The sequence below is a fragment of the Diadema antillarum genome, unplaced genomic scaffold (assembly GCF_040938485.1).
Source record: "Diadema antillarum isolate AM-2024a unplaced genomic scaffold, OU_Dant_1.0 scf00000134, whole genome shotgun sequence".
Classification (NCBI taxonomy): Eukaryota; Metazoa; Echinodermata; class Echinoidea; order Diadematoida; family Diadematidae; genus Diadema; species Diadema antillarum.
The window spans coordinates 1,006,037-1,019,050 of NW_027271023.1; positions in this window are offsets into that span (position 1 = coordinate 1,006,037).

The window sequence follows — 13,014 nt, forward strand, 5'->3', positions numbered from 1 at the left end:
CTTTATATTTCCCTTCCACAGTACTTTTATGATATAGATGTGCTATGTTTCCTCTCATATCTTTTTGTTTCTCCTAGAAAGTTGCTAAAAGTTCATTGTCATTATAAATATCACTCATTCAAGCCTCAGTGAAGGTCAGTATGAAACAAAGCTAGATAACCAAGAAAGGCAGAATATTTATGATGCTATGATAGGCAATGCTAATAGCTGGTGCTACACAGGGTCTGGTAAAGTTTTTGAAGATGGTTTCATATTTGCTTCATATGGGAGAACAAATTTTCTATGGCTGTCCAAAGGAATCTTACCCACTGCTTATGGAATGTAGTGGTTTCTGCACAAAGTCTATGGCAATATAATCTTGTAAGGGATAAGTTTAAGAGGCTGTGACTGTGCAAGCCACTGGTAGAAAAAAAAAGTTGTGAATTTATTCGTTGTTTTTTACTTGTTTTATTTATTTGCTTTATATTGGAGAACAAATTTTCTATGGCTGTCCAAAGGAATCTTACCCACTGCTTAAGGAATGTAGTGGTTTCTGCACAAAGTCTATGGAAATATAATCTTGTAAGGGATAAGTTTAAGAGGCTGTGACAGTGCAAGCCACTGGTACCAAAAAAAAAAAAAAAAAAAAAAAAATTGTGAATTTATTTGTTGTTTTTTATTCTTTTAATTCATTTTCATGAAAGGGGCTTGTTCCAAGTAATAGTGAAGTGACATATTGTGAGGATAGGCTTGCTTTGCACACATGTATGTCTAATATTTGCAGGCACTGCTGCCGTGTACCTGTAGTTAGTGCTGCACAAAGTGATGTACAATACTGCATATTTCATAACATGAACATAAACTGCAAAAAAATGTGCAAAGACCCAAAATGGTTTGCCAGCAATAGCCTTTCTCTTTTTTTTTCAGTGCGAAAGAAAATGAAGGCAAATACTTTTTATCACCTTGACTTCATTTTGTAAATGAGGACAGAAATTCCTCAGTGGTGCAGAATAAATGGCTGAAGACTTTTCACACTGTCAGTTTCTATGTTTCTAAAAGAAAATGCCACATGGTATATTTTCCTGGCGTGTGCGATCAGGAGCGGTGCCTGAAAATTAATACCCGTTGTATGAAGACGTTAAGTAAATGAATGAATGTTACTACTGTAGGGCTGTTGAAGGTCGCTGAAACATCCTGCTTTTGGCTTGGGAGGAAACCTTAGTGAAATCACACGCCTGAACCAAGATAGTTTAGTGTGTAATGATTATAATGTCTACAGTTTAAATATCCATGTACAAAGTGTTCATGCACTACATAGAAGAATTCAATGATTATCTGCTTAATCAGCAGACTTCAAGCCATTCTTGAACTTTTTAATTGAAGGGGGTGATAAAATTGAGTTCGTTTCAATTTAGTTTTTGAAAGAGCAGTGGTCATTTTCAACTCTGCTGTAGACAGACTTTCACACACTTTATTCGTTGTTGGGAATTTGGGATATGGTGTCATGCTTGTGTCATTGCAGTAAGCTTTGCCAAGGTAAGAAAAGTGTTCAAAATGTTTTCATGTTTGGCAATTGATGACAAGTTACTATGCCTTCCACTGCTTGTCAGGCAAGGTCGCACATTTAGGACCACAATACAGATGTGTACAGAATGTAAAAGTTTATATAATACAGTCACACTTGTATGAGAAAGATGTGATTGCTTTTGCGAAAGAGATTGTCCTGTTTTCAGAAATTTATCGTAAATATTATTTTTCATCGTTTGACATGCGCATCTATAAACAGATTGTACAATGTGTCGTAATCTGCACTTTGTGATAATAAATTTGCTGCGTTCTGATTACGAATTTCAGATATTTTGAAATGCGGAGATGACTATTGGTTTCTCGTGAATGCACTATGCCAAGTTTTATTTTTCATCCTGCAAGAGTGTTTAAGTAAGATATAAAAGCATATACAATGTTTTTAACCTTGTGTAATGTACTTGTAAAGTCAACATTTTTGTGTGTATAACTGTATTGTAAGAATATTTGTGTTTGGTACCATATGTTTGTTCAGGTTGTATGTGCAATGCTTGCGAAAATTGTTGTTCCCCCTCAGACATTGTGTTTGGGTGAACGGTTAAATGTAGGCCTACTTGTATATATGCTAACCATCATACTTTAACTAGATTTATCATTTGCTATGCATTAATATTCTACCAGGTTAGATAAACATAGTGCTTGTGACATGATTTGTTAGGTCTTAACATTTAGAATGCATTTACTGCCACAAATCTGCATGTTTGTGTATACCTGTAAGCTCCTAAAGTCAGTGTAGATACAGACAATTCAGATTCTTGTGTAGTCATGTTGTAGATTGAGTATTATAAGCAGTACATTAGTTTGTGCTATTGCAGTCAACTTATATGTATGGTTGGTTATGCAGCAGTCATAGAAGAGCACTGGTGAAGTGTATTCCGACTATCAAAAGATTATGGGAATGAACCATGCTGAATGTTTTGAAGGGATTTGAAAAGGATGATTGATGTAGACCCACAGAAATTGGCAATAAATACAAAACGGATACAGCACGTTTGTGAGAAGAATTGTTTACCGGGTTCAATTCTTGTTTTCTTGTGTATTTTTATTGATGGTTCAGTTTGTTTGGAATCACAAACATTGCAAACATGTGTGACAGTGCAGCATTGTGCATTTCACTTTGTGCTATTAAAGTATTTCTGACGAATGAAATGGTTTTCAATACATTTGCAATACAATGCCGCAGACTTGCCGAGAGACCTGAAATCCAAATGCATGTTGATTAGTGTTATTTATGATACCCTTGAACATCACTTTTGCGGTAAAACAAATATCTAGAAACATTCCATATATTTTTAATGATTTTTATGCCTCCGCCACGAAGTGGTGCCGGAGGCATTATGTTTTCGGGTTGTCCGTCCGTCCGTCCGTCCGTCCTTCCGTCCGTCCGTCCGTCCGTCCGTCCGTCCGTCCGTCCGTCTGTCCGTCCGTCCGTCCTTCCGTCCGTCCGTAATGAATTTTGTGGACAGGGTAACTATAAAAACCTTTTGAGGTATCCTAATGAAACTTGGCATGTATGTGTATTAGGGGGTGAAGTTGTGCCTATCAACTTTTTGGTGCACATGCTCAAGGTCAAAGGTCAAAAGGTCAAGGTCAAATACATAAAATTTCACTATTTCCACCATATCTATGCAATGCCTGAAGATATTTTCTTGAAACTTAGTGTATACATGTATTACCCAATTAAGATTCTCTGGTGAAAGTTTGGGTCATGAGGTCAAAGGTCAAAGGTCAAAAGGTCAAGTAAAAATATTAAAATTTCACCTTTTTTCTCTGTACCTTGGAAATTGTTCAAGGTATCTTCATGGAACATAGTATATATACATGTAGGCCTACTGACTGGCAGTGATTATCTAGAACATTTAGGCCCGTATTCTGCTAAAAACTGAGACCCGAGTTTAAACCCACGCCTGAGTCTAAAGTGGGTTTTTGGGGTTTAAACCTGAGTTTAAACCACCAGTTTAGACCCAGGTTTAAACCCAGGTTTAATTTGTATTCTACTAAGTCCAGCTGTGGTCTAAATTGGGTTTAAATTAAACCTACCCAGGAGGAGGTTTATTTCGAGTTTAAATCGAGTCTAACGATGACTGGTAAGGGTACCAGCACACAGATCAATGCCAATGGCACAAAACGAGTGGCTGGCTGGATACGTACCAGTACAGCAGCTAGCTTGCCGGCCACACGCGAGATACGCCTACTACGTACTAAATCTAGTACTTGTACACTTACACCGTAGAAGAGACTCGAGATCTACAATGTATATGTTAGAAATACTACTACCTGTAGTTAGTCTAGACTTTACGATGAAAATAACCTGAAGATTAGACCAAGAACTCAATGTAGGACTAGAGTGTAAGGAGCCTGATGGCTGAGGTCGATTTGGCATAGATAGACTAACAGTGAGAACCTAGATCGTAGGACTAACGTTAGGACTTGGAGTAGGGTCCTACTAACGTTAGTAGAACCTATTCGAACAGCTAGAGTACATTATTATAACGTTAGGATTAACGTTAGATCTATTAAAAGTTTAAGGTTAGTGTGGTACGGTATGTATATCGAGACAGGGTTGATATAGGCCTAGATATGCTATCTATTTCTATATTTTAGGATGGTTTCCATTTTTATAAACTGACAATCTTAAGAGAAAAAGCTTTTATTCAATTTCCTACCTCAAAGTCCTGGTTTGATCAATCGCCAATCCATTCCGAACTCACGATTCAATCGACATAAAAAGCCATGTCCCATCCAGCGCACACAGCAACCGCGCCGCCGGCCGGCGCGGCGGCTCTGCTGGTACTGAGCATTCAAAGCTAGCTAGCCAGGCCAGGAATATAATAGCGCTACGCTATATACGCTTACCGTGTATCCTGTGATGTGCGTCGCACACATACACAAACTGTACAGTAATGTACAGTGCTTCACGAGTCGTCGCAAGCAAAAGTACAGCATGCCCTTATTCGACATAAATACCCGTAAAAACTATTCAAAATCCAAGAAATTCACGCTCATGTGGCTGATACACTGCCAATAATAAATTTAAGTGAATTTGCGGAGAGAAAAGTACTCAGAGAGGGAGAATTTCTTCTTCCATAGAGGGCACCCGAAATAGACTTGGGTTTAACTAAACCTCGCTAGCAGAATACAAAATTTAAACCTCGGGTCTAGCTAAATCATAGGTGAGTCTAAAATGGGTTTAAACCTTGGTCTACAGTAGAATACGGGCCTTAGGGTTCATGGGGTCAAAGGTCAGGGGTCAAAGGTCAAGGGAAACACTTCAAAATTTTACTATTTCCGTCATGTTTATGCAATGCTGGCAGGATTATTATATTTTTTACACTTGGTGTATGCATGCATAACCTAATAGAGATTCTTTGGAAAGTTTTTTTTTTTCTTTTGTTTTTGCCTCAAGGTCAAAGATCAAGTGAAAGTGCTGAACTAAGCTTTTCCTCCATATCTCCGAAGTGGCTCAAGTTATCTTGAAACATACTACATATTTATGCATGTTCTGCCTGACAGTGATTATTTTATGAATTTTAGGGTCAAAGGCCAGATGAAAATGGTAACAATTTACTATTCAATACAGAAATTGCACTTTTTCTCCGTACCTTGAAAATAACTCAGATGCATAAACATATGAATGGGTCAAAGTCAAGTCAAAGTCCTTAACTCCCAAATACATGCTCTCCTACAGTTGTATTCATCCAATTAAACCTAGGTCAAGGAAGGTGAACATTTAACACATTTGTGACAAACTTGTCGTTTTAATATTTTGCCACTTTTGTGAAAATGTAATCACACATTGTCCACATGTACTATCTGTACCTATTAGGAGAATCATACATTATGGCGGAGGCATACCAGTCGCCATAGCGACATTTCTAGTTTCTTCTATTTTTTCTTCAGATTACTTGGGAATGCCCACAAAAAATCCTTCCAAACCAATCATTATTAATATTCTTGAGGTGACATCATCTGTCAATCATTGCTAAAGTACTGAAATGTTTGACAAAAGACTTTGGATTGTACCTTCCTCTCAACTCAGCATAACTTGCATGTTTCTGTCATATTAAAGGGTGTGTACAGTTCTGGTCGAGGTGAGGATTTAGCTTTTGACGTTTTGCGAGATATTCACAGACCACTCTATGAGATGTCAAAGAGCATGCAATTCTAAAGGGTATCAAAAGTTTATTTGATGAAAATCGGTTTTGAAATGGCTGAGATATAAAAAACAAGGTGAAACAAAGAGATCCTAATAAAAGGCGTGGCCTGTCGCCCTTTATTATTATCACCTTTTTTGGATATCTCAGTCATTTCAAAACCAATTTTCATCAAATAAACTCCCAACTCTCCCGTTTTCGACGGGAGATCTCCCGCCGAAAACCCATTTTTGCAAAATCTCCCGTTCTCCTGCTTGAGATTTAATTTCTCCCGCCCTGGTTCTGTGTCTCCCGTTTGAAAGGATTTCTTACTTATATTGCTATTGTATGCTGAAGAAAAATAAGACTTATAGCACCAGAGAGCATCTATTTTAGAACCCTAGGAACTTCGCGCTTCGCACTCATCAACTTGGAGTCTCCCGTTTGTGAGGGGTTTCAGGCGGGAGAATCTCCAGATCAGAAGGTGCTTTGGGTTGGAGTTTCTGAACACGTGACAAAAGAGTGAACATCTAAATATGTGCCATATATTTCAAAATAATTTTTCTACTATATTTCTTCAGATTACTTGGATATGTGCAAAGAAAAAAAATAGAAACCAAGAGTATATCTTTCAAGTACCAAGCTGAGCATATTTTCATACCAGACATGTGTACATGTACTTAGATAGTTAGAGTTATAAATTAATGATTGACAGATAATGTCACTGGCAAAATCTTGGTTAGGGAGGTTTTGGGGGACATGCTCACGTAATCTAAGGAAAGGTAGAAAAATGGTCGTAAAATAATAGCACATATTTTGATATCCTTGATCATGCACGAGACGTCGAGTATCATAAATCAATGCAAGTCGACATGCATTTGTGTTGTGCAACTGGCGTTCCATAGGCATGATCTAGCCTCACAACTGATCAAAGGTAGGTACGTCCGATCCCTTGCATTTTATGCATGCAGTGTTATACGGTATTCGCGAGCTCGATGGAGTACTAGGTCGTACAATGTATGTTGGTTCCTCGGACCCAAGGATGACCACCGCACTGGGGTGCTGACTGTTACGATCACCTTAACTTAGCTGGTAAGTAGAAATTGTCATCTTTTTTCCGAAGTTTTAATCGTGATGCATTTCCACTCGGCTAGCGGCACTAGAGGGTCTAGATTCTAGTCTAGTTTTGAACCATTCCCGAAACGTGATAATACTATTTAGCGCAGTACTGTTGGAGCGCGAGCGGGGCGGGGCGGGCGCGGCCTCCGCTCCGCAACGCCAACGCTTGGAGTGGAGCTGCTACTGCCGACGTGCTGTAGTGTTACTGTTAGTGCTAACACGTTAGCTGGAGCTCGCTTAATAGAATAATACTGTATTTCATCAATTGTTCATGTTCTATTTTGATGGTCAAGTGGTTGATTAATTGGATAGAGAATATTTGATGTGTATTCTATGAAACATCCTTCTTGATCTCTTGGCTATCAAACTTGGCTCTCTTCTAACTTCTTGCTGAGAGCTTGGGTTTAAGAACAACTTTTAATGTTGATGAGAGAATATTAAAATGGAAGCAGCGTCAGTGGACTGAACCATCCAGTGCATCCCATAAAGTGGTCAGAGAACAGCTAAAAGTTAGATTTCTGTAGTTTCACAGAAAAGTCAAGTAAGTTTTAAATGAGAAAATGTAGGGGCAAGCATAGACAGAAAGATCCGTCTGTCCGGAGGACTCTTTTTATATTTTGCCATTAACGCTGTCCTCCGTAGACAGACGGAAGGTTGCAGTACCCATTGCTGTGTGGATGTTCTTAACCACTGTCTCTATGGAAAATTGGGTGAGGTACCTCACCCTTCTCGATTGCGTCTAATTCACAGCCCTAGGTCGGCAAATTTAAGCTTGTATAGTGAAATTAGCTTTTTAAGAATACATTACACTCACCAGATTAATGAATAATCCAACATTTTAGTATAATTTCCAACGTAAAACACAGCCTGTCGCGTCGTCACGTTCAAACTGCAGAAACATACACTATGAATCTATTAGCCAATCACATGCGAGGTAGTTTCTACGCGTTTGTTTTACTAAAACACGTACCTCGCATGTGATTGGCTTGACCGAAAGATCGGTCTGTATCTGTCCGTCGGGGAATGTTCCGCGGAGACTGCGTCTGGCTTCACGGATCCCCTCCGTATACAGACCGAAGTCAATGATCCCAGCTCCTGTGTGGAGCAACGCGCACAGATCAAACGTTACGATAACCAAATTTCAGACAGCTTTTTTACATTCAAACAAGTTTGACATGACATGACACATTATGCAGCAATATTTGGGGTTAATTTCTCACATTTTACAATCGAAATACAGTAACGCGGTTATAATGCAGAAATTTTATCCATATCGCAACATCGCCGTTCGCTAGCTGTAGGTCGCCATTTTGAATCTGTAAACCAATCACATGCGAGGTACGTGTTTTAGTAAAAAAAACACGTAGAAACTACCTCGCATGTGATAGATTCATACTGTATGTTTCTGCAGTTTGAACGTGACGACGCGACGGGCTGGTTGATGTCTGTTTTGCGTTGAAAATTCTACCGAAATATTGGATTATTCATTAATCTGGTGAGTGTAGTCTATCCTTGAATAGTTGATTTAAGGGCAAGTCCAAGATAACGCGCACGTTACGTATGGGACATTCAGAGACTTTTATGACCTGAAAAATAGTGTTAATGGCCTTTGATCATATTGAACTTCACCATGGTGATTGATATCTAGAAGAAGTATAATCATGTAAAAAATTGAGAAAAATGACCTTGACAATTACATTCTAGAAGAGAAAATATGTGCCGTTACGTATGGGATCAGAAAAATTTTGTTTTTTTGAACATTTTTTTCAACCTCAAAACTCTCTGAAAGTATATCATTCTACAACTTGTAACTCACTGTGATGAAAGTCACAACACTCAAGATTATCACAGGTAAGTTTCATGTCATTAGGCCAAAAGCTCTAATTACAGGTTCTAATTAAAGACAGACATGACGTGTTACGTATGGGACAGTTACGTATGGGACAGTTTGTCCCCCATTCATTTAGTGTGTGAAGAACCATGATTATGGGTATTTTGCATAATTATTGAAGTAAAATCAGTTGAAACTACTCAAATACTGATCCAGATTGTCAAGGAAACAATATTCCCCAAATATTCACCATCATAATCATATTCAATCATATTTTTATATTTTTATGACCAACCTGGGTATGCATGCCGTTTGTCCCCCATTCGTTTAGTGTGTGGAGAACTATGTTTATGGGTATTTTGCAAAATAATTTTGCAAAACACCCATTTAAACAAATTTTTGCATAATTATTGAGGTGGAATCAGTTGAAATTACTCAAATACTGATCCTGATTGACAAGGGAACAATATTCCCCCGATATTTACCATCATAATCACATTCAATCATATTCTATATTTTTTATGACCAACCTGAGTATGTATGCCTATTTTTATCAGGATAGTTACTACTGAAAAATTGAATAGTTTAAAGTGTTTACTTGCATTGATGAAGGGCAGTTTGCCATTTAGTTTCAATAAAAAACAACTTGACACAAAAAATATGAAGTTTAATAAATAAGCAATACCTGCTGCATGGAACCCCAGTGATCGAGTAGATATATGATGTCTGTCTAGCAGTCAGGTCATTGATTCGAGTCACAACTCAGTATGTATACCCATGAATTTTGTTGTGGCTACTACTGAAAACTGAATGAGGACAATTTGTGTATCACTTGCAATAAAAAAAAAATCATTTTACTTTTTTTTTTCTATATATATCACAACCATTTCAAATTGAATCTCCATCACATAAACTTTGAATTCCTCTGGTCGTAGGATTTTATGCTCTTAAGTAATTCATATAATTGGTTTCCAATCATCTCTTTAAATGTTGAAAACTGAATCCCCATTTCTACAAAAAACTATACCATCCCTTTAATGCTGATTTTTCATTGTGTATTTTGCCATTTTCCCCTCCCCCTTTCTGAAAATTGTTCAGTCAAGTTCATGTATTGTTTCAAGTGTCTATAACTCAAAAAGTAGCTACAATGTTGGGATGCTTTCTTCAGGATGATTGACCATTTGTGTACTGAGAGACCTTCCCAGCTAGCTACATGCACTCACATGCAATATGTATGAGGATGTCCCATACGTAACGCATTTGTCCCATACGTAACATTATTTCAATGCCTGATAAAAAATATTTCTTTTACTTCTTTTTCTTTTTTCTCTGGTATTTAATTTCTCTAAACAATAAATTAGAACTTTCCAAAAGGACATTAAAATAACCTTAGCAATTTCAGAAAAAACCTAAAAAAATGACCTCATTTTGTTACGTATGGGACCTCTCTTGATAGGACACGAGCTAATTTGCATAATCATTTGCATAATCCCTAAATTTTCATACCAAGTTAAACTATGTGATGAACTTCTTATGTCCACATATTAATCAAATATTATTTGCTTTCCTTTGAATTAATATGAATTTTTATAAATGTCCCATACGTAACGCTGTGTTTCACATTTATGCAAATGAAGCCCTTGAAATTTGCATAAATTTACATAATATCATTTTTTCCTCCACGGAAATCAAAACTTCAACTTATAAGCTTCAAAATGATACCAAATATGTCAATATTGAGCAAAGATGAAATTTTGCCTTCTGAGGGGACCTTATCTTGGACTTGCCCTTAACTATTCAAGCTTAAATTTGCCGACCTAGGGCCGTGAATTAGACGCAATCGAGAAGGGTGAGGTACCTCACCCAATTTTCCATATAGACAGTGGTTAAGAACATCCACACAGCAATGGGTACTACAACCTTCCGTCTGTCTACGGAGGACAGCGTTAATGGCAAAATACAAAAGAGTCCTCCGGACAGACGGATCTTTCTGTCTAGTGATTGGCTTACAGATTCAAAATGGCGACTTACAGCTTGCGAACGGCGATGTTGCGATATCGATAACATTTCTGCGTTATTATCGAGTTTATGTGAGTATTTCGATTGCACAATTGAGAAATTTATCCCAAATATTGCTGCATAATGAGTCATGTCATGTCAAACTTGTTTGAATGTAAAAAAGCTGTCTGAAATTTGGTTTATCGTAACGTTTGATCTGTGCGTGACTGCTCCACACAGGAGCCGCAATCATTGACTTCGGTCTGTATACGGAGGGGATCTGTGAAGCCAGACGCAGTCTCCGCGGAACATTCCCCGACGGACAGATACAGACCGATCTTTCGGTCAAGGGCAAGCATGGTATTACCGGACGCATGGTATTACCGGACACGCACATTTTTGCGTACGAATGACATTCTGTACGCGCGAGACTTCGTAGATTAGCCTCACAGAACTTTGTGTGGGCCGAAATCGCAAAAAACGCCACATAAAAATGTAAAAACACGAAAAAAAATTATATTTTACCTCCAATTTATAGTTGATCGAGTGACCTGCACCTCTTCATAGTTAATATTTATGCATGTTTGAATCACATTTCACGACTGAAATTCTATGAAATCCCACTAATATTCAGGAAAATGCTTAAGATTCCAATGGAACCAAAAGTTCACTGATAAATATCGGAAATTTGTAGCTATCGTCCTCTAAACGTGAACGATGCGGAAATAGTTTGTGCGCTAAGGGGCCCGCAACTCATCACCCGCACGTGCAGCTCCCATATATAGACAAAGCACGTACACTGTAGTCTAACCAGTTGTCGATTTCTCACAAGGTTTTATTTTGCGTGAACTGTTCGAAATGGTCAAGACAGAAATTTTACCGTAAAATATGAAATTTGAGCCTCATTTGCAGATTTTTTGTTTGTCATCCGCTCGGTGAGAATGTGTACGGTGATTTGTGGGATGAATTGTGATTCTGGTGCAAGGATTATGTGTGAAAGACCTCGATTATTCGATTACGAAAATCGCGTCCGGTAATACAATGCGATTTTGCACCGCGCGAAAAACCACTATTTTTAGAGGGGTATGTTTGAAGCATATTTTCTAAAAACTGGAACGAAGAATTGACATAAGTTGGCTGAATTCGTAATTTCCATGAGTCTGTGCATAAGTGGTGTTATTTTTAGCCAAAATTTCATTCTATGAGTACGGAATTCAAAGCCACAGAGAAAAGCGTCCGGTAATAGGATGTGCCACCCTACAATTGTTAAAGCACATGATTATGAGGTCACTAGAATTTGTAACATTTGACTTTTTGTCTTTTAGACATGGAAAAAGTTTAATTTACTTTTGATTTTAAAAAACCTGCACCAAGCTTCAACCTCACATAATGCCTCCCACGGTAGGGAGCTTTTTCAATTCTTAGCTCTTAATGGTGTGATCAGGTGCATACTTAGGTGAATATCTTTTACTTATTTTGAAAGACAAAAGGAAAATATACCTTCAGTTGCAACTATCACTCTAATCCTTTGAGCTATGCTCCTTATTATAGGCCCAAATTGCAGGCTTCGCCCAATGCGTGAGAAAAATGGGTGCCATGCGTGAGATCGTGAGACGGCCCCAAAATGCTTGAGTCTCACACAGAATGTGTGAGACTTGGTAGCTCTGATGATCCACAGTATAACTGTGTACAAAGGGGTTACCCTTGACCGACAAGTATGTCTAATTCCGCGAAAAACTTCTCATTTATAATAATGACATTTGTTTGCAGGGTCAGTTTTTCACTTCTTAGACACCATTGATACATATGCCATTGCGACGGTTTCCACCTTTCTGGCGGAAACGAAACTTCGACCCAGTTCCCCCCGCATAAAAAATATATGCCCAGGATTAATCAGTAAACATTTTGACTCACCTCTTCCACTGTTTCCTCCACTTCTTTGCAGCGCTCCCCAATTCATCGCCGCCTTCGTTTGAAAAATGACCGCACAAAGGTCTGATGGCAAGCCAAATGCTCCATACAATCACTACCTGGTATATTGGTACACTTACATTTATTGACTTAAGTACTAGTAAGTTGTTCGAGCGCTAAATTTAACTTCGTAATATTGTGAATGAGCATTTGGCATGCCATAGACATTCGTGCGGTCATGTTTCAAACGAAGGTGGCGATGAATTTGGGAGTGCTGCAAAGAAGTGGAGGAAACAATCAGAAAACAGGAGGAAACAGTGGAAGAGGTGAGTCAAAATGTTTACTGATTAATCCTGTATATATTTTTTCCAGATTGGTTTGAAAACCAAGCTGGAAAAAATAATAATAACCATTTTTATGCGGGGGGAACTGGGTCGAAGTTGCGTTTCCGCCAGAACG